Here is a 21,273-nt window from a genome sequence, read left to right as displayed (position 1 = left end):
TACATACACACTACCTTTTGATATTATATGTAAGTGAAAATTATCATTTCTAATGAAAAATTAGAGTGAGATTAAATTTCTACCATAAGAAAGTCCTTTCATAAAAAATATTCTGGAACATTGCCTGTGCCTATTTCCTCATGTATAATATAGTTACAAGAACATTTCTTAGCCCATAGAGTTGTTCAATTATATATATTAAGCACATCAAATAATATAATATCTTTCTTAAAGTAAGCAAATATTAATAAAAGATTGTTATTATCATTGCTAGGGAGGTAGATATGATGATATATCCACCAAAATTTACATTTTCCTTCTGTAATATTGAGTTTTTGCTGGGAAGTGGCTTCCTAGCCTGGGACTGTATACTACTCTTGCAACACAATGGGTTGTGTGATTAGTTGTTGCTTGTGGAATGTGAGTGGCAGTGGTATACACGGTATCACTTCTGGGCAAATGTATTTACAAAGTATGTAGATGTGTCTTCCCTATGCTCTTTTCTCCCATTTATCAAATATATGTGGAGGAGCTCCAAGACCTTATGAGATGAAGCGACAAAAGGGAAGAACCCTAGGTCCTTGAATCACCACATATTGGAAAGTCACTTACACAGGGATGATTAACACCAGAATCAAAGTGTGACATAAGTAAGAAACAAAATTCTATGATGTGAAAAAACTGCAATGTAAATGTTAACTTGTTATTTGTTAGTCAATTGTCTAAATGTTTTATAAGTGATTTAGTAAAATTAATATCATATTTATCAGCTACATGAAGAGCAAAATTCTAATTTTTCTTTTTTTTCTTTTTTTTTTTTTGAGTCAGAGTCTCACTCTGTCACCCAGGCTGGAGTGCAGTGGTGCAGTCTCGGCTCACTGCAACCTCCGCCTCTCAGGTTCAACCAATTCTCCTGCCTCAGCCTCCCAAGTAGCTGGAAATACAGTCACGTGCCGCCACCACCCCAGCTAATGTTTTTGTATTTTTAGTAGAGACGGGGTTTCACCATGTTGGCCAGGGTGATCTCGATCTTCTGACCTCATGATCCATCTGCCTCAGCCTCCCAAAGTGCTGGGGTTACAGGCGTGAGCCACCGCACCTGGCCAAAATTCTAATTTTTCTATGGGTTTCTTATGATATTCTGATATGTATATATTTTCTAAATAAGTCTTAAAGTAAATTTTAACCTCATTACATTATTTCATCTATATTTGAAAAATTTTTATTCTATGAAGTTCTCTTATCAAACCCAATTAATTTCTGTGGGTTTGAAACTTAATTATTGAAGCCAGAAAATACATTACAGAAGCTATTATAATTCAAGATATGTTTTTCGCACAAGATGGTCATAATGAATATTTACAATTAAAAGGAGGATGTTCTAGTAATTGATATTCTACTAATTTTTCCGGAGGTCAGTATTCTGTTAATGTAAGTTGAACCATCTTTCAATTGACATTTGCCTGAAGTCATATTGTCTGTGATTTTAGTTATGATATTATGACCAGAAACAATAGCTATTTTATTCATACAAATGCTTATAATTTGATTTTTAAAATTCTGTAACCCTATTATTAAAAGCAAGATGGATACAATTTAAACCGTAGAAGTTGTGCTAGTATCAAGTATCTCAGTTTCGCTACTATTTAAAAAATAAAAGTAAAGAAATATTTAATCTGATATATTTTATGATATACTTAGATCCTTGAATGCAAGGCTACATATATGTATACATTTCATACATATACATGTAAATATGTCCACAGATATATTGTTTATCTTCTATTTGACCCCTATACAGAGTATGCTTATAGAGATTATATAGTTTATTTGCCCAATTAAACCTTATTTATATACTTTTCCCTTTTCAAAACTAGCTCTGGACTCATATATGACCCTTGACATATGTGTGTCTGTGTTATGTGTTTATGCATATGCATACATGGTTGTGCATTTGTAGATGGAAAAGGATAGATAAGGACCATTATTCAACACGTTTGGGTACTCATACTTCTTGGAGACACTTGATATAGAGAAGTGAAAAATGCCAACCTCTGTCTTCATATATCTTAAAATATTAAAATATTTTTCTTTGAAAATAATTAGTGCTCATCTTAAAGGCATGGTGATACGATTGGTTTTGGCACTAACAACTATTTCAGGATGAGTTTCATTCATATTGTTTTGAAAGAGTTAATGGTTAATGTTGTATTTACTCAAGGAAACAGATTTGCAACCTGTCCAGTTGCTATGGGAACTACATTTTTATGTTCAATAAATTAATCTATGTAAAAAAGGATAAAAACTGTAAATGATTACAGTAATATACATTTATTAAATAAGACTTTGGAAAATACTAAAAAGTATAATACGTCACCCATAGTTCTTTCAACAAACACATAATTCTGTTCCTATTTTGAGACGTTTCCCTTCTTTTTCACCCCACACATTTTTTTTGCAGTTGTGGTGTTGTTTGTATCATGCATGCATTTTTACATCACTGGTTTCCAGCTAACATTATATCATAGTTGTTTTCATTAAAGCCATTACTTTAAAAAGAAACACACACACACACACACACACGGCACATACAATTATCTATTCTTTTAATATCATTTTGCCATCTTGCATGTTAGTGCCTATGAAACAATCTGTGATAAAATGCATTTATATTCCTTCCCCAACTGTTCTTTATAACACATTTTTCTCTCACAAATTACCCTGTTCTTTAGTTCAGAATCCATTTCACTCATTACCACTTATTCTATTGCCATATATGGGCAAGTTTATACAAGGTTTCCTCATGATTATCTGCCAGATTAACTTCTAACACAAACACCTTTTTGGAGAAATTATCTGTGGTGATTATGTTGCATCTCTATTGCTCTCTGCTTGCTCACATATCCCTCTCTATGATTATGCTTTCTCCTTAAGCTCCAACTTTCATTCATTTGTTTATTTGGCAAATATTTACAGAGCACTTTTACATGCCAGGCAATGTGCTTGGCACTCAACTACGATAATGGTGAGCAGAGTACAATTTTTGACAGTCAATTACGAATAATATGAAAAGTGCTTATTTGTGTAAATAGAAGGTATTATGACAGAAAGAGTACAGGCAATCAGTTCTGTCTTTGGGGAATCAAGAGTATCTTCCTTGAGAACATGGCTTTATCAGCTGTAATACTGCCAGCCCAGGATATGAGTGCCTGGCCAGAAAAGGGAGACTTAGTTGTTACGAAGGATTTCCTCAAATATTGTTTTGGTAACTCAGGTAGATTCAGGAATGAAATATGCTACAACTGGAACAATGCAAGCTGTTAAGAAATGGGTAACCAAGTTCCAGCCAAAGACTTATCTTTAAAGTGGGGAAGGACCTGGGCAAACGCATTTTGCTACAGAGCTGCCTCAGATGACTGTCCCAATGGGTGGCTCAATGCATAGTACCTAATGGACATAGCAGGCCCCCATAAATGTAATATGTATATTGATATCAGGAGGTTTAGCCCAGTGGGTGAAGCAGTACTGCAGATAATTCTGAAGTGCAGGACGTTAGGAGAACTTCCTAGACACAGCAGATCTGTGGACAGAAAGTCCTGGAGGCAGGATCTAGATTTGGGAAAGGGCCCTGGTCTCTGGCTTTGAATTCAGTAGGCCTTACTGTAAGACAGAGAAGCATTCGAGTAGAGTTGACATGCAATGGCATCTAAGGGAAGGAAACCCAGGCTGAAACTTTTATGATATCCTGGGTCAACATGGAGTACAAGGAAGGCTGTATTATTGGGAAGGTGACACACTTCAGGTACTAGCTACACTGAATTTGATTAGGTATGTTTTTTTTTCTACCAAAATAAAGTATGCTTGCAGACACACTAAATTATTTTCCTCTATTTGTAACCCTTCAAAATATAGTTCTACATTATCAAGTTCCAGTAATATTTTCAGTAAATGCTGTTAAATGATAAAGTACATGAGTAAAGAGGAAAACAAATAGAAAAGCATTGTCTGAGAAACACAAAGTCCCACAAAGAATCTAAATTTAGGGGTAGTGAAGAGGCCAGAATTTTTAAAAAATAAAAACTTTAAAAATTTAAGCAAACAATTTAAATTTTATTAAATTAGAGGAGTGGGCTATGTCTTAAACCAAGATGTCTTGGAGAAGCCTGAATCTTTGGATGTCAGCTTGTGGAGCTTCTGAGAATTAAGTGGCTAAGAAGAGTGGGGACTCTACACTCTGTTATTTACAATGCTTTGTGAACTCTCTTAGTAGGTGTTGACTTTGTGGATTTATGACATTACAAGCTTGGAACTGAGTAAATTTTTTGAGATGAATTCTCTCCCTAAGTTCCATTGTGGTAAATAATTCCCGCTGATGGTCTTAAAATAAGAATCTGAGAAGGACACAAGAAATTCCCGTAGACTATCTCAGGAATTTACTTGCTGACTCAAGAATCCCATTTTATTAAGCAATAGGCAGAGGCCTATAGATGGTATCTGTGACTCGTGTGAGTTGTCAAATGCAGGAACATCCTCTGACCAAAAATTTTCCCTGACTTTACAATCTTCTTAAAGTTCTTTATTTTATTATGCAGTTTATAAAGACCAAGTATTGAATTAATACATGTTCAACATAAAACATTTTGAAAGTACTGATTAAGTGTTAAGATGGAAGAAATATCCATCAATAATTTTACTGACTTTTTCATTTTAGCATGTCAAGGATCTAAGTGTTTTGGGAGGCTGTTTTCTCAAGATTTTAAAGCTCCCTGAGGCAGAGCAGAGTATCCAAGACCCCTACATTTTGGAGGGAACTCTTCCTTTGTTTATGAAATTCTTCAGAGAAATGCAATGGAATTGAGATTGAGTTGACAGCAGGTGGAATTTTTTACTCTTGAGCCTTTAAAAGCCAGCATAGTTTCTAACCAAACTTGTATAATATTTAAGAAAAAGCCATTTCTAAAATTATGGCTCATTTTTATCTTAGGTAAAATAACTCAGAAACAGAAAGTCAAATACTGCATGTTCTCACTTATAAGTGGAAGCTAAATAATGTGTATACATGGACACAGATAGTGCAAAAATAGACACCGGACACTCAGAAAGGTGGGAGGATATGGGGGTAGTGAGAAATGAGGAATTACCTAATGGGTACAACGTACACTATTTGGGTAATGTTTGCACTAGAAGCCCAGACTTCACAATATATCCATGTATCAAAACTGCACTTGTACCCCTTAAATCTATACAAATAAAATAAAATTATGGCTCATTCATATGGTGGAGGAACACCAAGCTTGCAATATAAAAAGCAAAATGTAGTTCTTTATTCATTGATATGAAATGATACTAAAGATATATTAAGTGCAAACAAAATTAGACTATAGAATAGGATATTTGTGTTAAAAAGATTATAGGTAGATAGATAGATAGATAACATATAAACTTGTATATCTAAAGGATTTTTTGAATAGAATATACAAAACACTAATAACTGATAACGGTAGTTTCTTCTTGGTGGGTTGAGGAAGAGAAAACTGGGAAGCTATAAAAGGTGAGGACTGGCTGGCAGGATGGAAGGAAGAAAATTCTTGTTTAATTTCCTTTATTCCATTTGATATTTTTTAGGTATTATGACCTAAAAAAACCTATTATTACCTAAAAAATTTATGTATATTGTTATTTTTATTAAAGCCTAGTTAAATAAACTTATCACTCCATATGCCTAATGAACTAGTATACATTTTAACACAAAATGAACTTCTTTAGTAAATTATTGTTTTGAGACACCCAAATCATTACTTTATATTGAACCTATGATTTAATACTCAGTTGTTTGCTCATTTTCAACACACAGCATATTTATGTAAATTGGGTCTCCACCAGGCACAGTGGCTCACACTTGTAATCCTAGCACTTTGAGAAGCAGATGCTGGCGGACAGCTTGAGCCCAGGAGTTTGAGACCAACCTGGGCAGAATGGTAAAATCCCATCTCTAACCACAACAACAACAAAAGTAGCTGGGTGTGGTGGCATGAACCTGTAGTCCCAGCTACATGGGAGGCTGAGGTGGGAGAATCACCTGAGCCCTGGAGGTCAGTCGAGGCTGCAGTGAACTTTGATGGTCCTGCTGCACTCCAGCCTGGGTGATGGGAGTGAGATCCTATCTCAAAAAAAAAAAAAAAAAAGCCTATATGCTGTGATAGGGAATAGTGGTCTATCTATTCTTTCAAGGCAAAAGTTTCTTCAGGAAACTTTAAAGTTATTAATTAGGAATTCATAGCTTTGATAGAATTCTATATTGTAATAGCCTTTATCTATTTATTTTCCATTTCTTAGACTATTGGGCATTTAGATAAACGTCAATTCATCCTTCTCTTGCGCTGCCAAAAGAGAGGTCTCCTGGGAGTATCATCTGAGAAATGAAATCTGCCTAACCTGGAAAAAAAAATTTGTGACATACAATTTTATTACTTTGGGAAATGCAATATTTAATGCATGGGAATAGCTTCCCTATAACAGTAGATGACATTGCCTACATGAATCAAGAGAGATGCAGAGAACATACAGTTGCTAATTTTTAATGCCCTGAAGAACAATACAGCATTTTAAGACTTTGTCTTCAGTCATGTAGATAATTGCAATTTAATTTTGAGTAATTCTTAGATAATTCTTGATAATAGTCCATGAAAGTAGACTACTCATAAAATCTTAAGAGATTGGCCATTTTCTGGATTTATATATTTAAGAATACATTTCTCTTCTAGTATTTCAATTCTTCTTATTTTAGAATCTGCAAAAAAGAGATCCTAACTATGAAAATTTTATCTTATTGTAGAATATATGTTCAAGTGTCAGAACCCAATGTTTCATTTGAAACATTACATGAGATTTGACAGAATAAAAATATGTCCTGGCACTGAGTAAGCAAATGAGAGGGAAGTGAAGGAGGTTTGACTGAAATAGTCTATCTTTCTGCTAAGAATTTTTTGTTTTATATTCCACCTCTAGCCTTTTAAAATCTTACTTTTGATTGCAGAAGCATTTCTCTAATTACTCTTTAGTCTATTCTAAGTTGCCCCAATGTAAAGGTAACATGTTAGTAAGATTATAGAAAACCACATAAATAACCGACTTATAATCACACTCCTTGAAAACAAAAAAGAAGAGAACATTTGCACACCAAATACACTTGACACAGCAGTTGCATTTCTGAGGTAATTTTTGTCAGTTATTGAAAAATTAGATCCACTCCCAATGTATCTTTTATATAAGCTTTGAAAATGTTCCAAATGAATTGTGATCTGATTGTCCTGTAGGAGCCTAATGCTAAAAATGTCTAAAATTAAATTCAGTGTTTTTTCTTACTCATTGCCCCAACTCCTTTTCCTGCTGTGTTTCTAACCTCAGCAAAGATCTCTATACTTCACTACCCTCACTCACTCCTTCTTTTGAACAATATCCTGTGAAACTGACCTCCAAACGACTCTTAAACCCACTCCTCTTTCTCTGTTTCCTCCCATTAGCCCCATTTTACTTAAAAATTAGTAACGTATTCCCATAAATATTGTAGGATTTAATAATTAGTCTCCATGTTTTCAATGTTTCCTCTTAAAGTCCATTCCCCACAAATGTTTTTAAGACACAGACGTGATTATGTTAGTTCCTTCAAATGACTTCTTTATGAAGAGTTCAAGGCTCTTAATCAGGTGACACTCGCTTAATTTTCCATGATCACATTTCGTACTGTTTTCCTTATATATTCTGAATTCTCAAGTATAGTCCAATCATTACCTGTGCTTTCCTAATGAAACAATTTCTCTTTTGATTTCATGGAATTTAAAGTGTAGCTGGGCAAGTAAAAGTTCTAAGAAAGAATTTTTGCAAATATGCCTAAGGATTGGCCCAATAGTAAATAATTTAAAATATACATATGGAAAAATTGTGCTTACCCTTTAAACACAAGAAAATATAAATGTATAAGAACCAACCCCTCACCAACAGACATTAAGGAAGAGGCTACAAAGAAACAAATGACAGTCTTAGAATGTACTTTCCTCTTTGTGAAAGTAGGAGAAAGCCACAAAAGAATAAGAAAGCCAAGAAGAATAATATTTGTTTTATTGTCTTGATCTAGAAGGGGAAAGAGGGTTTAAGGAGTAATTTGCATCAAAGTATTAAGTGCTGTCCTAGGAAGGAAGTGGCACAATAATAATTGAGGCAGATGGAGAAATCCAACTTTCCCATGTCCCTTAATTTCCAGGCAAACCACTCTTGTTCCCTGAAGCTCCCTGAAGCACTATCAGTTTTCCACAACTTTAGGCATGTTGCTGTCTCTGCTTTGAATGCTTTCCCCTCTCTTTGCCTGCCCCTTTAATGGCTATTCATCTTTCAAGTTTTTTGGGGGGTGTGGGCCAGAGTTTCATCCTTGCCTCCCAGGCTAGAGTGCAATGGCGCCATCTCGGCTCACTGCAACCTCCGCCTCCTGGGTTCAAGCGATTCTTATGCCTCAGCCTCCCAAGTAGCTGGGATTACAAATGCCTGCCACCACGTCTGCCTAATTTTTGTATTTTTAGTAGGGGTTTCACATTGTTGGCTAGGTTGATCTCCAACTCCTGACCTCAGGTGATCTGCCCACCTTGGCTTCCTAAAGTGCTGGAATTACAAGGGTGAGCCACTGTGCCTGGCTTCAAGTTTCTTTTTAAGTATCACCACCTCTGGAGCCTTCTCATCCTCCTCCTCTGTTGCAGCATTGTCCACAGTATATTGAAGCTCTTTGCTCACTTGTTTCTTTCCTGAAATATCTTGCTTTCTTCAAAGATACCACTGTATCCCTAGTATCTGTTAATAAATAAAGGAATGAATCTACCACAAAGTCTGAGGAAAGAAACAAAGAACAGTGCTATTAAAATTATTAGGTAGGATGCAGATTTTATACTCATTAATTTAAAAAAATTAACATTCAGTTCATGGTATAAATTCGGGTTAATCCGCTGAAAGTTACTGACCTTCTTACCATTGTAAGGGAAACCATCCTTTCCCCCTTTCCATCTTCTATTTAGTTCATAAAACAAGAACTTAGACTCAAACGATAATTTTGCAAAGAAACCATTAACCATTTTCTTGCTTCTCACTTGATGTTTTCTGTAGTAGGAAGAGTGATTTATATGACTGGTGTGATAGTGGGAGACTGACTTACATTGATTTTCACTTTTTTTTTTCTAATGGCCACCATCAATATGCTCATGCTTATTGACCATAAGTGGCCTTTCCTCTTGAGCTGTGTGTGTAGTTGGAAGTGGGACAACTAATGAAGAATATACCTGCTTTGCAAACCCAACTATCTACATATGTAACTTCCAGTGCCTGCATATGTGAAGAAACCGATTGTGGTCTCAGGTACAAGAGTGATTTTCTAATCTAGCTGTATCAGATATAAATCAATACTACAATTTTATCTATAGTTAACCCTTCTATTTCTTTCTTTTTTGTTTTTTCTTTTCTTTTTTTTGAGACAGCATCTCACTCTGTCGCCCAGGCTGGAGTGCAGTGGCAGTGGCGTGATCTCAGCTCACTGTAACCTCCACCTCCCAAGTTCAAGCGATTCCCCCACCTCAACCTCCCGAATAGCTGCAAGTACAGGTGCACCACCATGCCTGGCTAATTTTTTTAAATTTTAGTAGAGACAGGGTTTCACCATGTTGGTCAGTCCGATCTTGAACTCCTGGCCCCAAGTGATCCACCCGCCTCAGCCTCCCAAGTGCTAGGATTACAGGCGTCAGCCACCGTGCCTGGCCCCTTCTGTTTATTGATAAATTGGTATAGAATTTGTCGGTGTTTAGAGAGACTAGTACTCTCAAACCCAAACAACACTTAATAAACCTCATAAATAAACATATTTATATATGGTGATATGGTTAGGCTTTGTGTCCCCACCCAAATCTCATTTTGAATTGTAATCTCCGTAATCCCCATGCATCAAGGGAGAAACCAGGTGGAGGTCATTGAATCATGGGGACAGTTTCCCCCATGCTGTTCTCATGATAGTGAGTGAGTTCTCATGAGATCTGATGGCATTATAAGGGGCTCTTTTCCCCTTTCCTTGGCACGTCTCCTTCCTGCCACCTTGTGAAGAAGTGTCTTGCTTCCCCTTCACCTTCTGCTATGATTGTAAGTTTCCTGAGGCCTCTGAGGCCATGCTGAACTATGAGTCAATTAAACCTCTTTCCTTTATAAATTACCGAGTCTTGGGCAGTTCTTTATAGCAGTGTGAAAGTTGACTAATACATTATGGTAAAGCAATCTTTTGGCTACCCAGATGCCAGGTATATTAAATGTTAGAACTGAAATGTAACTAGAGGTTTCTTCAGTGATTTGATAGAAGATAGTCCATGGAAATAAGATAATTAGATTCTACTTCCAAGAAACGCATTCAAAACACAGAAATCAGAGCTAGCAAAATTTAGGCCTAACTTGTCTCTCTCACCACCAGACCACTGGAAACCCTTAGACATTCCAGCAAAGTTACTCTCTGTGGTTGACATTGCAGTCAAAACTTGGCTCTGCTTATATGATGGTTTAGTTGGCTCCTGCATTTTATTGCTAAAGCTGGATTTTACTGAGTTCTTCTTTCTTTGACCTACTTTCATGTAGCATCCCCTCCTTCTTCCGCATAGGACAGAAACCTCCAAATGACCAGGATAGTGGGAAAAGACAGGATAGTATCTCTTCATTTGAATGTTACAGTAGGTAGTCAGACATGAGCAGGGCAGGAGAGCCACCCTCTCCAATACCAACCAAGAATGTCAGGCAACCATCAGGTGATGGTCAGGTGGTTGTTAAGTGTGTTTCTAAAATAGTAATTGGTCACAGCCAATGCCAGGCAAAGATAGTCTCCCAGTAGATAGAAACCCAATACTGGTGATCAGCAGCTTCTTGATAAGATCTCAAGAGTTGGGCAAGTGAGCTCAAGCATGTGCACTAAGAGGCAAAATCATGGAGTTTAACCCCTCTATGACCTTGTAGGAACATTTGACTGGTAAGGGAAGAACGCCTCAAGTGAGCATGCATACAACTCCAGTAAACACAACGCACATGCAGCCCCTCCCAAGTGCTGGCAGGCCACTGTGCATGTAAAATGCCAACGTATAAGACCCCAAGTCAAGGTCAAACCGGACACTTGATCTCTCCAGTGACTCACTTGGCTCTCTTCCAAGTGTACTTTGTTTCCTTTCCTTCCTGTTCAAAAGCTTTTAAATAAACTTTAACAGCTGCTCTAAAACTTGACTCAGTCTCTCTTTGTCTTATGCCCCTTGATTGAATTCTTCCTTCTGAGGAGGCAAGAACTGAGGTTGCTGCAGACCCGTACTAATTCACTGCTGCTAACATACCTTGGTGCTGCATGACTTGGATATGTTCCCTAGTGGTAACAGAACATGATCTTCACTTTTCTGATTTAGAATAAAGATAAAGACGTTAACTTGGAGATGATGTTATTTACTTTTCCTCTCCATCCTAAGAAAGGGTCATTCCAGAAGTTCGTTCATATTTATTCATTATATGAATAAAATTTTTCCTCTTCAAGAATCCAGAACTTATGACTCATATTTGGGAAAATGCACTGTGGAAGGAGAATATAATCAAGAAACAGGTAACGCTAAAGTTTCCTAAAAAAAAAAAATTGATGGAGATTAGCCAAGAAAAGCTTTAGAACAGGAAGCACTTAGAAGAGACTACCATTGATTTCATTATGGGGAGTGGGGAGGAAGATATGGTTAGAAAATATCTGGGGAGATGCCCAGGATTGGACTCCTTGTAAGTAACTCAATTCTTATTGTGATTTCCTTTTGGAAACTAAATATACTATTTAACATAAAGCCTTAATTTCTTTCCTTTTTTGTTTGGTTATCACCTTAAATTACACCAATGCTTCAATAAAGAAAAGCACCTATATATACCTGCATATATAGAGATGGTCTTGCGGAGGCTAAAGAAATGAGGTGGTAAAGAGTTGGGATGCCCTGACTCCATCCCCAGGAGAAAAAACAGCCTCCCAAGCAGACAGTGACCATCATCTCAGAAAGAGTGCAATCTCAGCCATCTCCATTTTGACCCTTAAGCTAGATGTTGCTTCTCTCTAAAGGATGGGGCATGACACATCACATGTCTCCCAGATAAAAATATATGCAAGCCAGAAAGTCTAGTGATCCCTTTTGAAAAATAAAACTGTAGTTAATTTTCTGTTGAAATACTGACTTGAATGAACTTGAAAATCTTCTTTTATCTAGAACACAAGCAAAATGCAGTCTTTTTTCACAACTGAGGGAGAGCCAAAGATAATAAAACATGAAATTAGAATCTAGAGCCAGAAAAAAAAAAACTGATGAATAATTCAGTTCTCACTCCTGCTTTGGAAACTGAGGTTTAAAGAGGTTAAAATCAAGGTCACCCGGTGGATGTGTGACAAGGAGTAAGGATGTGGAAACCAAGGCTTTTGTGTACAGTCTGTGTTTCTTACACTCCAACCTGTGCCCATTTTCAGATAGTCCCTATAATGGTGATGAAAAAAACCTCTCCATGCCCCAAATCAGCAATCAGAGTCCAAGAATGATCAGTTTTCTAGTCAGTTGTGCTGAATGAGCTCTATGACCTGGATTTCTCCTGCAATATCTTAGTTTTCCCTTGCCCAGTTACTTTTATGACCTATTTAATAAGTCATAAAATTATGCACTAAATTAAAAAAGACTATAACTTGTAATACTATATTATAAGGATAATGTCATTGGTAAGGAATCCTAAGTAGACTATTACTTTTTTAATTTCTCAGATATTCATAAGTTCTGCTTGGGGGAACTGGTTTGAACTAGATACAAAGAAATTAGCCATGTAACAGTTTATCTCTTTGGCAACCCCATTTTCCTAGTACTTCACAATGACTCCTGCTTCAGAAATGAACACATATTCAAAGCCAATGTACAAACTTAATGGTCATCCAGTAATACTGCAAAATATCATCTGACCTGCCCAAATAGATATTTTTAGACAGTTCTATAAATGGCTCCTTCCCACGGGATACATATTTCTATTCCACTTTTTGTGAATGAATATTCCCTGCTCCCACACCCTTCTTAACAGGAAGAGGAAGAAACACTGGAATTACTAAATGGAGCATGACTCTTTTTCCAGACAACAGGCCCAAACATGAGAATTAGAACGTCACTTGGCAGCTGGATCCCTTTTCTGTCCTCAGAGACGATGACACCTCAGGAAAGTGCTTACCTCCACATACTTCCTAAAGCCTTAAAAGGTCAAGAGTACTTATTGAGACACATTTTATTTTCCGCTGTCCAATCTAAAGGCATCACAATGTTTTTCAGAGAGATTTTAATTCTACAAAATGATTCAGTAAAAGACTGGATCTAAAATTTGTCATGTGAAAAACTACTAAAATCAGGTCATGGTACAATAATTTGCTCCAGCTTATAATAATTATCATGAAAGTATAAGTCCTGCATTTCTGTTTCTTAAACTATCACATTTTAAAAATTATTTAATATTGTTTTATCCTAATCATATTAAGATCGAACAAAGGCATAGTTGTTTTTTAACTGGCAAAAATGCAGGAAAATGTGTAAATTTTTAAACAACCAATATTCAGAGTAAACTTTTAGAAAATGTTAAATTTATCCCTCAAGTAAATTGTTTGTTATTTGCTTATATTCCTTTAGAAATCCACCAGGAAACTCTGTCTGTTACTCTGACTTGATTGTACCATTAGGACCTCTCCTGGTAATTCTGTTTACCTTGTTTTTTGTATTAAAAACCAAATACTCATTAATAACTCTTCATCAAAGAAGACAGTCATTGTGGAGCAGAGAAGTTAAAAAGGCATCCTAAAGATATTGGGATTCACTTCGAAGGAAAAGTATAGAAAGCAAATTCGTGGTTGGTAAATATTGAGAGGCTTTTAACAACTAAGGTCTCACGTACTTCAATGTTAAAAAGCAGAAGCAAGCTGCTGGAAAGCTGGCTGCTGCAAAAATTTTTGAGCTCTTATCACATGACATTCTGAAAGCCTTTGGAAACATTAAAACATAAAAGTCACCACACTGCTTCCTTCTGAGAGTTTCTAAATGCCACTGAGAGTTTCTAAAATGCCCTGATACCCTACAGCTCTTCACTCTTGGAATAAAGGATCCAGGATGTTTTAAACGTTACCCGGTTACATTGGCAACAATTATCCTGAGTCTTAAAATACTCTTTACATCAAACTTCTTAGATTCTATCATGTTCAAAAAAAAATTATAAAATGCATAGAAACTGATTGGATCCTGACAAATAATTATAGTTTTTTTTTTTATTAAAGCTCTGATAATATTTAATTCATTCTTTTTATTTTTATAACTTTTGACAGGTATGGATTAATTTTCAGATGTTTTTCCATTTTAAAGCAATAAATAAAATATAATCTAAGAGGTCATTTTTGGAGATATGTGTTATACAAAAAGTAATTTCTATTTTTTATGCAAGACAGCATTTTAATTATTTAAAATATTATAAGTCTGTTGGTAATGAATGGTGCTGTTGTCATTAATACTAGAGACAGTCTTGCAATGTGTGAAACTGGAATTGAAAGTTTAGATAGACTCATGTCAGCTACTAAATTTAAGTAATAGATTTTTGTTGATTTTTTTTTTTTTTTTGAGGAGTCTAGTTCTGTCGCCCAGGCTGGAGTGCAGTGGCACGGTCTCGGCTCACTGTAACCTCAGCCTCCCAGATTCAAGCTATTCTCCTGCCTTAGCCTCCTGAGTAGCTGGGATTACAGGCACCCACCACCATGCCCAGCTAATTTTTGTATTTTTCGTAGGGATGGGGTTTCTCTGTGTTGGCCAGGCTGGTCTCGAACTCCTGACCTCTTGATCTGCCTGCCTCAGCCTCCCAAAGTACTTGGATTACAGCCATGAGCCATGGCACCTGGCTGGTAGTTTTTCTTCCTCATCCTTCTCCCAACCTCCATCCTCAAGTAGCCTCCCCCAACAGTGTCTATTGTTCCCTTCTTTGTCCCCATGTGTACTTAGTGTTTAGCTCCTCAGCCTCCCAAAGTGCTGGGATTACAGGCACGAGCCACCATGCCGGGACTTCGTTGATTTTTTATCTGTTAACAACATCACTCAAACAGAGTACATAATTTGTCTTTTTTTCTTATGTAATATTCTATCTTTATTTTTCTTTTTAATTTTTGTGGGTACATAGTAAGGTGTATATATTTATGGGGTACATGGGATGTTTTGATACAGGCATGCAATGTGAAGCACATCATAGAAAATGGGATATCCATCCCCTCAAGCATTTATCCTTTCAGTTACAAACAATCCAATTATACTCGTTAAGTCATTTTTAATTGTACAGTTAAGTTATTATTCACTGTAGTAATCCTATTATGCTATCAAATTGTACGGCTTACTCATTCTTTCTAACTATATTTTTGTACCCGTTAACCATCCCCACCTCCCTCCCCAAAACCCACCCACTAAACTTTCCAGCTTCTGGTAAACATTCTTCTATTCTCTATGTCCATGAGTTCAATACATAGACAGATTTGTATATTTGGAGCCTGGAAGTTGACATGGATCATATCTGAAGGCTCCAATAGTATCAATGCAGTTGGAATCAAGGTTTTGATTTTTAACTCCTAAAAATAACTGAGAACATGTCATCTCTCTTTCTGTGCCTGACTTATTTCACATAACATAATGATCTCCAGTTCCGTCCATGTTGTTGCAAATGACTGGATCTCATTCTTTTTTATGACTGAATAGTACTCCATTGTGTATATGTATCACATTTTCTTTATCCATTCATCTGTTTATGGACTCTTAGGCTGCTTCCAAACATAATTTGTCTTTAAAGTCTGATTCTGTTCCTATCAGCCATTATTTGCTTCATAAAGAAATTTTCTTGCTGATGGACCTTTGTTTTACAGAATGAGAAATATTGAAGGTTTTGTCACTGAAATGAATGGTTCAGTTTTTACCCATATTAGCTCTTGTATCAGTGCATTTCTCTACTTTGCATCTCATGTATAAACTCCTCAAAGAGATTACTTACAACTTGTTTTCAATGTTTCTGACTTTTTCCTCCTTTTATTCTCTATAAAATCATCCACATGTCATCAAACCACTAGGCAGAGCAAATTTTAAATGAAAAATAAGAATTAGAAGTTCCATCTTGAGTAAGAAGTTGCATAGAGAAAGAAGCTAAAGTGGTCTAATAATAAATGTTTATATTACTTGTGTATTCTTGTCATACATTATTTCACTTAAAAGAGAATTTGATGATTGATTTTATATTGCCAGATGTTATGACAAGGAGCTTTCCTAGAAGAACTCATAAAATATCACATTAATTTATTAAAATTAACTTTAATGATCATTAGTAAGAGAAAGTCAAGTAAAGATATCTGTCTCAAAAATGCATAGTGGTAGCTGGGTTTAGAGAAAGATATTCTTAGAGAAGTTTTTAGGTTAATTTTGGTACATCAAAATTGTTCATGGCAGAATTAGTTTACTCATTCATTTTTTAAAAATACTTATTTATTGAGAGTCTATTATGCATCTTGCTAAGTGATGAAAAGCTATGGTCCTTGCTCTCAAAAAAGGCACAGTCCAGTGAGAAGATAGGCACAGCAAATGAAGTACAGTGAGTGAGTGGTTATGAAAGGGCTTTAAGCTGGATTCAGGATGATGGGAAATTGAAGAGGGCAATCTTTGTGTGGGAAATTTCTTAATTAATGAGCAGAAATTGGTCAGATACAGGTAGGTAGGCATTTGAGATCAGGAATAAAGGCTGAGGGACTTAAAGATAGAGGGGCTTAAAACAGATGGTATGTAGGGCATTTCACTAATATTGCTAAAGCATAAAGTAGAAGATCAAAAATGGCAGTGAGTTACTATATTCATGGGGAAAAGCCAGATTCCAGAGGGCTTGGGATGTCATGTTTGGGATGTTGGTCTTTTACTTATAAACAAAGAGGAGACATAGAAGTGTTATAAGCAGCTATAGACATGTGGAGAATGAATTTGAGGGGGTTAGCTTGAAACTAATTAGGATGCTGTTGCAATAATCCATTTTAAAGATACTGTCTATCCAGAATTTGGAAACTTCTAGTAAGAAAGAATAAGACTAGATAGATCTGATAAATGTGTTTTGGTGGTTAAGTCAGCAGGATATTTATTGAATTGGAAAACTTAAAATTCAGGTAGTAAGTAAACATAAATATGGTGTAGGTAACAAAGTAGATGGGAGAGCCCTAACTTGTATAAAAGACTCCAGAAAAATAGGTTTAGAGAGGAAGAGGATAGGCTGAAGTTGCGACATTTTAATTTTAAAGAAGGCTTTATTTAGGTCATCCAAATGGAGTTATCTGGCAGGCACTGGTATATACAAGGCCAAAACTCAAAGGAGATTTCTAAGCAGAAATATCAATTCAGAAATTGTGTATACATACGTAGTCAGTATTTAAAATGATGAGTGAGCTGAGATCTCCCAGTAAAAGTGTACGGAATGAGATCAGTAGCCCAAGAACATGGTCTTTGGAAGTAGTTTTAGGTGGTCAGAGGAGGAAAGCCCAATAAGAAGACAGAATGAGATTGGCTAGACATTATAAGAAAATTTAAGCTGGAAAATGAAGTGTCAATGAAGCCTACTAAGTATTAAAGTTTTATGTGTTTCTGTTTCTAGAAAGCTGGACAGAACAATTATCAATCTTAATTGCAACAGAAAAGTCCAGAAGGAGAAAGAATAGTATCTGCCTATTCACTGGTGATAAGGAAGTCACTAGTATCTTAGTAAGTGATTTTTCCAGAGTTGTAATGGGGAAGAATCCTTATGCCTATGTGTGAGGAATGATTACATAGATGAAAAAATAGAAATAGATACTAATCTTTTGAGAAGTTTGATGAGAAAGGAAGGAGAAAGATGAGATGGTTCTTAGAAGGAGGTACTGCATTAAAGGGAAGTTTGTTTGTTTATACTGGGGAAGACTTGAGCATATTTGTGGGATCAGAGGTTACAGCAAATTAAGAGAGAGAGAGAGAAGTTGGAAATACAGAGGTAAGAGGTAAGGTAAGGTAAGACAACTGAGAGCAAGGAATCTTGGAACCAGGAGGAATCAGGAGAGCAAAGATTTGGGGATTGTTTAAAGCATGAGGGATTGAGTTCTTAGCTAGGAGAGAAGGAAAAAAGCTTGGGTTTATACATAGACAGATTTGTATATTTGGAGCCTGGAAGTTGACATGGATCATATCTGAAGGCTCCAATAGTATCAATGCAGTTGGAATCAAGGTTTTCTGCTGAGAAAGAAGATTGTGGGAATTAATCAGAGAACTTAAGAAGAGAGATTGATTGGGATCTGGAATAATCACTGATAGGAATGGAAGAGGTAATTGACCAAGGACAAATAAAAACATTAACTATTGGTACAGAGGAGCCATCTGAGATTTGAAATTGTGTACTAAAGATGACCATAGTTTGATTTGTTTGGTGGTTTTCTGCACTTGTGCTCAGAGTCCAGGGTATATGTGCACAGAAAGCATATTTTAGCATTAATGCAGAGGGCAGAAGAGGAAGATGAACGCAAGGAAATTGAGGGTAATCTGAAAGTCATTTAGATAATCAGATACAGATTTGGGGATACAAAAAATAGCAGAGATTGTAGGACAGGCCTGATCGTCTGAGAGAATATGGATGGGGAAAACAGAACTGGAGAATCAAAGGTGTCAAGGACAGGTGAAAATAAATAGGCAAGAGGCTTTAAAAGAATGTTTTGGCCAAGGATTAAAACTAAAGAAAAATTAATGAACACATGGCTATCTAAGGAGTAATTTGAACAAAAGTATAATATTATCTAGCATTTATAGTAATCTTTATGTCTCTAGGGTGATCTTCTCTCATTAGTCACTTTTCACTTAATTTCTTTTCTAGTGAAAACAAAAAAGTTACTACTTTTAGACAGGTAGTGTGTGCTCTTAAGAGTGTTGCCAAAGATTATAGAAAGTTTGTGAAGAAAAAAAAATATAAGTTACAGTGCTTGTTGGGAAATTAGATTGAAGGGGCCACTCAAAAACTTGAATAAAGTTTTACTACGTTTTTCTTATTTGTTTAAGAAGTATAGGTTGTTGGCCGGGCGTGGTGGCTTACGCCTGTAATCCAGCACTTCGGGAGGCAGAGGCAGGTGGATCACGAGGTCAGGAGATCAAAACCATCCTGGATAACACGGTGAAACCCCGTCTCTACTAAAAATACAAAAAAAATAGTTGGGTGTGGTGGCGGGCGCCTGTAGTCCCAGCTACTTAGGAGGCTGAGGCAGGAGAATGGCGTGAACCCGGGAGGCGGAGTTTCCAGTGAGCCGAGATTGCGCCACTGCACTCCAGCCTGGGTGACAGAGCAAGACTCCGTCTCAAAAAAAGAAGTATAGGTTGTTTCACAAAACATTGCTGTAGAACTAACTCCATGCTTAACTACGGAAGTTAAGTGGGATGGAAAAAAAATAACAGTAGTTAAGTGGAGATGAAGATGTCCGTGTTCTGCTTGATGAAACCTTCAGAAGAAATACCAGCACTAGTTCAGTTTGTGTGTGTGTGTGTGTGTGTGTGTGTGTAACAGAGCAAGCTAAATGTCTAATGAAGTCATCAAAATTTAACGAAATAGACAGTTGAGGTGAGCTATAGGATTCCTTATATCCTGTAATATAGCACAGACTGAAAGATTCTAGAATTCTCTGCTCTTAACAGACATCCTTCTGTGTCTCTCTTCTTCCTCTATCCAAAGTTAAAAATAAATACACAAATAAACTCTGTCCCAAATACACACTCCAATGGCTACTTACCTTTCTCTTCCTTCTCAACTAACCTTTCATTCTTTTCTCCATGTACAACTCTCAGCCTTCCCCTTCATTAACATTAATTACATTGGATTGTAGGGAAGTGAGGCGGAAAGTAGAAGGGCTGAAAATCCAACAAATTAATATTCATCTTTTCTGTTGGCCAAACTGATGCCAAGCTATTACTAGGAATGGCACTATGATATCCAAATGCTGTTATCTTATGTTTGTAGATTAGTCTACGGAATAAAGTAGAAGAGAAGTGCTGTTAGCCTTATAAAGCAAAATACTTTATTTTTGGAGAAGAACAATCTCTCTCAAGTTAATATTTTCAGTCCGGTCTGATATTATGTAGTGGTGAAAGTGAGACAGCCAAGTATAAAGGGGACCCCGGAGAGCCTCTGACCAGCCTGCGCACTGGGAGGAGTGCACCCTGGGGTAGAGCCTCAGGAAGTTAGCTCTGTCTGCAGTGGGTGGAGCCCGCCCCCTCCTCTTCCTGGGTGGTACCTGGGATTCAATCTGCGAGGCAGGAAGCATAGAGTATAAGGGTCTCTCTCTGCTGAGAGTCCCTGTTTCCCCTTTTTTTCCTTTTTGCCCAATAAATTCCATTTTCCTCACCCGTCAAAGTGTCTGTGAGCCTAATATTTCAGGGTCACATGCCAAGGACCCCATTTTTAGCTGAACTAAGAAGAAAATCCTACAACAAAAGCTTGGGCTCTGGAGTTAGGCTAGCTAGGTTATAAATCCTGAATCTTCAACTTATGAGCTGTGTGCCCCTAAGCAGGTTATTCAGCCTCTCAATATTTGCATTTCCTTATCTGTAACATAGCAGACGTGATAGCAGCGCCAAACTCAGTGTTATTATGAGGACTAAATGCAATATTATGATATACAGCAAGTCTCCAATAAATGTTAACCATTATTATTTTGACTACTAATACAGAGAAAAGAAAAAGGGAAGTCAAAGAGAAAAGAATTTAAACACGTGTTAGTTTATTTCTGAAATAGTCCGCAAAATAGATAGTTATCAGTATTTTTACTTCTGGGTACATTGAAGTACTCAAAGCTAGCAGATAAGCAAACCTTTAAGGGTATTTCGCAGTGGGTTTGCTGGAAATGACATGGCTCTTTAGCTTATAATTGAATTCAGGGTGAAACAAATTAGAAAGATAAAGATAATTTCTAACTTATAGATGGCTCTTAATGGTTATGTATAGTATGATAGAAACTGATACTGATAGAAACTAACATTGTTCCTCGAAGCAATAATAAAAGATTATTGAGAAAGATTATTAACAGGAAGCTTAAACAATTATTACATTATCAGTGTTGTTTTGTAAAAAATAATTGATTCCATGAAATGTTATTATGTGTAGTTTTTACCTTTAAAAATAGTG

At 36.4% G+C, this 21,273-nt stretch overlaps 1 long non-coding RNA gene across 1 annotated transcript; it reads left to right on the top strand.

The window, feature by feature from the left end:
* Positions 1-76: 76 nt before the first annotated feature.
* On the top strand, positions 77-9,899 carry LOC129058487 (uncharacterized). The gene is made up of 2 exons (XR_008523618.2): positions 77-9,396; positions 9,516-9,899. It is a non-coding gene; the product is annotated as an uncharacterized LOC129058487 (long non-coding RNA).
* The last annotated feature ends 11,374 nt before the right edge of the window (positions 9,900-21,273 follow it).

This window comes from Pongo abelii, chromosome 2 (assembly GCF_028885655.2).
Source record: "Pongo abelii isolate AG06213 chromosome 2, NHGRI_mPonAbe1-v2.0_pri, whole genome shotgun sequence".
NCBI lineage: Eukaryota > Metazoa > Chordata > Mammalia > Primates > Hominidae > Pongo > Pongo abelii.
This window is presented reverse-complemented; position numbering and strand designations above follow the sequence as displayed.